This window comes from Amaranthus tricolor, chromosome 13 (assembly GCF_026212465.1).
Source record: "Amaranthus tricolor cultivar Red isolate AtriRed21 chromosome 13, ASM2621246v1, whole genome shotgun sequence".
NCBI lineage: Eukaryota > Viridiplantae > Streptophyta > Magnoliopsida > Caryophyllales > Amaranthaceae > Amaranthus > Amaranthus tricolor.
The window spans coordinates 21,784,084-21,790,864 of record NC_080059.1 but is presented as its reverse complement, the minus strand read 5'-3'; positions in this window follow the sequence as shown (position 1 = coordinate 21,790,864).

Sequence of the window (6,781 nt, the reverse complement as noted above, 5' to 3'; positions counted from 1 at the left end):
AATCGCAACTTAACACGTAATTTCTAGCATATGACTATTATTTTTAAATCTAACAACTTCAACACAATAATATATACCAAATAGTGTTGTGTGCCATGTTTCATGCAAAAACAAATCAAGTTTGAGCTACTTTTATGGCGCGAAAGTGCCAAAAAATCTTTAAAACCCCATAAAATCGCAACGTAACACGTAATTTCTGGCATATGACTATTATTATCAATTCTAACAACTTCGACACAATAATATATACCAAATAGTTTTGTGGGCCATGTTTCATGCAAAACAAATCAAGTTTGAGCTACTTTATGCGCGAAAGTGCAAAAAAAGCTTAAACAATGCATAAAATCGCAACTTAACACGTAATTTCTAGCATATGACTATTATTTTCATTTCTAACCACTACACAATAATATACACAAAATAGTGTTGTGTGCCAAGTTTCGTGCGAAATAAACCAAGTTTGAGCTACATTATGCGCAAAAGTGCCAAAAAAGCTTAAAAACCCAAAAAATCGCAACTTAACACGTAATCTCTAGCATATGACGATGATTTTATATTCTAACCACTTCAACAAAATAATATATACCATATAGTATTGTGTGCCAAGTTTCGTGCAAAACAAACCAAGTTTGAGCTACATTATGCGCCGAAAGTGCCAAAAAAGCTTAAAAACCCATAAATCGCAACTTCACACGTAATCTCTAGCATATGACGATGATTTTCAATTCTAACCACTTCAACAAAATAATATATACGAAATAGTGTTGTGTGCAAAGTTTCGTGCAAAAAGTACCAAGTTTGTACTTTATGCGCGAAAGTGCCAAAAAAGCTTAAAAACCCATAAAATCACAACTTAACACGTAATTTCTAGCATATGACTATTATTTTCAATTCTAACCACTTCAACACAATAATATCTACCAAATAGTGTTGTGTGCAAAGTTTCTTGCAAAACAAACCAAGTTTGATCTACTTTATGCTAAAAAAGCTCAAAAACCAATAAAATCGCAACTTAACACGTACTATCTAGAATATGACTACGATTTCTAATTCTAACCACTTCAACACAATAATATATACCAAATCGTATTGTGTGCCAAGTTTCGTGCAAAACAAACCAAGGTTGAGCTACTTTATGCGCAAAAATGCCAAAAAGCTTAAAAACCCATAAAATCGAAACTTAACACGTAATTTCTAGCATATGACGATGATTTTCAATTCTAACCACTTCAACACAATAATATATACAAAATAGTGTTATGTGCCAAGTTTCGTGCAAAACAAACCAAGTTTGAGCTACATTATGCGCAAAAGTGCCAAAAAAGGCTAAAAACCCATAAAATCGCAACTTAACACGTAATCTCTAGCATATGATGATGATTTTCAATTATAACCACTTCAACAAAATAATACATACCTATTAGTATTTTGTGGAAAGTTTCGTGCAAAACAAACCAAGTTTGAGCTACTTTATTCGCGAAAGTTCCAAAAGAGCTTAAAAACCCATAAAATCGCAACTTAACACGTAATTTCTAGCATATGACGATGATTTTCAATTCTAACCACTTCAACACAATAGTATATACCAAATAGTTTTGTGTGCAAAGTTTTGTGCAAAACACACAAGGTTTGAGCTACTTTATGCGCGAAAGTGCCAAAAAAGCTAAAAAACCCATAAAATCGCACCATAACATGTAATTTCTAGCATATAACGATGATTTTACATTCTAACCACCTCAACACAATAATATATACCAAATAGAGTAGTGTAAAAAGTTTCGTGCAAAAAGAATCAAGTTTGAGCTACTTCATGCGCGAAAGTTCCAAAAAAGCTTAAAAACCCATAAAATCGCAACTTAACACGTAATTTCTAGCATACGACGATGATTTTCAATTCTAACCACTTCAACACAATAATATATACCAATTAGTATTGTATGCAAAGTTTCGAGCAAAAGAAACCAAGTTTGAGCTACTTTATGCGCGAAAGTGCCAAAAAAGCTTAAAAACCCAGAAAATCGCTACTTTTTCTTGCATATGACAATGATTTTCAATTCTAACCACTTCAACACAATAATATATACCAAATAGTGTTGTGTGCAAATTTTTGTGCAAAACACACCAAGTTTGAGCTACTTTAAGCGCGAAAGTGCCAAAAAAGTTTTAAAACCATAAAATCTCAACTTTACACGTAATTTCTCGCATATGACAATGATTTTAAATTCTAACCACTTCAACACAATAATATATACCAAATAGTGTTGTGTGCAAAGTTTTGTGCAAAACACACCAAGTTTGAGCTACTTTATGCACGAAAGTACCAAAAAAGCTTATAAACCCATAAAATCGCAACTTAACACGTAATTTCTAGCAAATGACATTGATTTTCAATTCTATCCACCTCAACACAATAATATATACCGAATAGTGTTGTGTGCAAAGTTTCGTGCAAAACAAATCAAGTTTGAGCTACTTTATGCGCGAAAGTGGCTAAAAAGCTTTAAAACCAATAAAATCGCAATTTAACACGTAATTTCTAGCATATGGCTATTATTTTCAATTCTAACCACTTCAACACAATAATATATACCAAATAGTGTTGTGTGTCAAGTTTCGTGCAAAACAAACCAAGTTTGAGCTACTTTATGCCCGAAAGTGCCAAAAAAGCTTAAAAGCCTATAAAATCGCAACTTAACACGTAATTTCTAGCATATGACTATTATTTTCAAATCTAACAACTTCAACACAATAATATAGACCAAATAGTGTTGTGTGCCATATTTCATGCAAAACAAATCAAGTTTGAGCTACTTTATGCTCGAAAGTGCCAAAAAAGCTTAAAAACCCATAAAATGGCAACGTAACACGTAATTTCTGGCGTATGACTATTATTATCAATTCTAACAACTTCGACACAATAATATATACCAAATAGTTTTGTGGGCCATGTTTCATGCAAAACAAATAAAGTTTGAGCTACTCTATGCGCGAAAGTGAAAAAAAAGCTTAAACAATGCATAAAATCGCAACTTAACACGTAATTTCTAGCATATGACTATTATTTTCATTTCTAACCACTACACAATAATATACACAAAATAGTGTTGTGTGCCAAGTTTCGTGCGAAATAAACAAAGTTTGAGCTACATTATGCGCAAAAGTGCCAAAAAAGCTTAAAAACCCAAAAAATCGCAACTTAACACGTAATCTCTAGCATATGACGATGATTTTATATTCTAACCACTTCAACAAAATAATATATACCATATAGTATTGTGTGCCAAGTTTCGTGCAAAACAAACCAAGTTTGAGCTACATTATGCGCCAAAAGTGCCAAAAAAGCTTAAAAACCCATAAAATCGCAACTTCACATGTAATCTCTAACATATGACGATGATTTTCAATTCTAACCACTTCAACACAATAATATATACCAAATAGTGTTGTGTGCAAAGTTTCGTGCAAAAAGTACCAAGTTTGAGCTACTTTATGTGCGAAAGTGCCAAAAAAGCTTAAAAACCCATAAAATCACAACTTAACACGTAATTTCTAACATATGACTATTATTTTCAATTCTAACCACTTCAACACAATAATATATACCAAATAGTGTTGTGTGCAAAGTTTCTTGCAAAACAAACCAAGTTTGATCTACTTTATGCAAAAAAAGCTCAAAAGCCAATAAAATCGCAACTTAACTCGTACTATCTAGAATATGACTACGATTTCTAATTCTAACCACTTCAACACAATAATATATACCAAATCGTATTGTGTGCCAAGTTTCGTACAAAACAAACCAAGGTTGAGCTACTTTATGCGCAAAAATGCCAAAAAAGCTTAAAAACCCATAAAATCGAAACTTAACACGTAATTTCTAGCATATGACGATGATTTTCAATTCTAACCACTTCAACACAATAATATATACCAATTAGTATTGTGTGCAAAGTTTCGTGCAAAACAAACCAAGTTTGAGCTACTTTATGCGCGAAAGTGCCAAAAAAGCTTAAAAACCCATAAAATCGCAACGTAAAACGTAATCTCTAGCATATGACGATGATTTTATATACTAACCACTTCAACACAATAATATATACCAAATAGTGTTGTGTGCAAAGTTTCGTGCAAAAAGTACCAAGTTTGAGCTACTTTATACGCGAAAGTGCCAAAAAAGCTTAAAATCCCATAAAATCGCAACATAACACGTAATTTCTTGCATATGATGATGATTTTCAATTCTAACCACTTCAACACAATAGTATATACCAAATAGTTTTGTGTGCAAAGTTTCTTGCAAAACAAATCATCTTTGAGCTACTTTATGCCCGAAAGTGCCAAAAAAGTTTAAAAACCCATAAAATCACAACTTAACACGTAATTTCTAGCATATGACTATTATTTTCAATTCTAACCACTTCAACACAATAATATATACCAAATAGTGTTGTGTGCAAAGTTTCTTGCAAAACAAACCAAGTTGGATCTACTTTATGCGCGAAATTGCCAAAAAAGCATAAAAACCCATAAAATTGCAACTTAACACGTAATTTCTAGCATATAACGATTATTTTCAATTCTAACCACTTCAACACAATAATATATACCAATTAGTATTGTGTGCAAAGTTTCGTGCAAAACAAACCAAGTTCTTACTTTATGCGCGAAAGTGCCAAAAAACCTTTAAAACCCATAAAATCGCTACTTTTTCTAGCATATGACTATTATTTTCAATTCTAACCACTGCAACACAATAATATATACCATATAGTATTGTGTGCCAAGTTTCGTGCAAAACAAACCAAGTTTGAGCTACATTATGCGCCAAAAGTGCCAAAAAAGCTTAAAAACTCATAAAATCACAACTTAACACGTAATTTCTTGCATATGACTATTATTTTCAATTCTAACCACTTCAACACAATAATATATACCAAATAGTGTTGTTTGCTAAGTTTCTTGGAAAACAAACCAAGTTTGATCTACTTTATGCGCGAAAGTGACAAAAAAGCTTAAAAACCCATAAAATCGCAACTTAACACGTAATTTCTAGCATATGACGATGATTTTCAATTCTAACCACTTCAACACAATAATATATACCAATTAGTATTGTGTGCAAAGTTTCGTGCAAAACAAACCAAGTTTGAGCTACTTTATGCGCGAAAGTGCCAAAAAAGCTTAAAAACCCATAAAATCGCTACTTTTTCTAGCATATGACTATTATTTTCAATTCTAACCACTGCAACACAATAATATATACCATATAGTGTTGTGTGCCAAGTTTCGTGCAAAACAAACCAAGTTTGAGCTAACATTATGCGCCAAAAGTGCCAAAAAAGCTTAAAAACCCATAAAATCGAAACTTCACACGTAATCTCTAGCATATGACGATGATTTTCAATTCTAACCAGCTTCAACAAAATAATATATACCAAATAGTGTTGTGTGCCAAAGTTTCATGCAAAAAGTTCCAAGTTTGAGCTACTTTATGCGGCGAAAGTTGCCAATAAAGCTTAAAAACCCATAATATCACAACTTAACATGTAATTTCTAGCATATGACTATTATTTTCAATTCTAACCACTGCAACACAATAATATAAACCATATAGTGTTGTGTGCCATGTTTCGTGCAAAACAAACCAAGTTTGAGCTACATTATGCGCCAAAAGTGCCAAAAAAGCTTAAAAACCCATAAAATCGCAACTTCACACGTAATCTCTAGCATATGACGATGATTTTAAATTCTAACCACTTCAACATAATAATATATACCAAATAGTGTTGTGTGCAAAGTTTCGTGCAAAAAGAGTACCAAGTATTGAGCTACTTTATGCGCGAAAGTGCCAAAAAAGCTTAAAAACCCATAAAATCACAACTTAACACGTAATTTGTAGCATATGACTATTATTTTCAATTCTAACCACTTCAACACAATAATATATACGCAAATAGTGTTGTGTGCAAAGTTTCTTGCAAAACAAACCAAGTTTGATCTACTTTATGCGCGAAATTGCCAAAAAAGCATAAAAACCCATAAAATCGCAACTTAACACGTAATTTTCTAGGCATATAACGATTATTTTCAATTCTAACCACTTCAACACAATAATATATACCAATTAGTATTGTATGCAAAGTTTCGTGCAAAACAAACCAAGTTCTTCACTTTATGCGGCCGAAAGTGCCAAAAAAACCTTTTAAAACCCATAAAATCGGCTACTTTTTCTAGCATATGACTATTATTTTCAATTCTAACCACTGCAACACAATAATATATACCATATAGTATTGTGTTGCCAAGTTTCGTGCAAAACAAACCAAGTTTGAGCTACATTTTGCGCCAAAAGTGGCCAAAAAAGCTTAAAAACTCACATAAAATCACAACTTAACACGTAATTTCTTGCATATGACTATTATTTTCAATTCTAACCACTTCAACACAATAATAATATACCAAATAGTGTTGTTTGCTAAGTTTCTTGGAAAACAAACCAAGTTTGATCTACTTTATGCGCGAAAGTGACAAAAAAGCTTAAAAACCCATAAAATCGCAACTTAACACGTAATTTTCTAGCATATGACGATGATTTTCAATTCTAACCACTTCAACACAATAATATATACCAATTAGTATTGTGTGCAAAGTTACGTGCAAAACAAACCAAGTTATGAGCTACTTTATGGCGCGAAAGTGCCAAAAAAAGCTTAAAAAACCCATAAAATCGCTACTTTTTCTAGCATATGACTATTATTTTCAATTCTAACCACTGCAACAC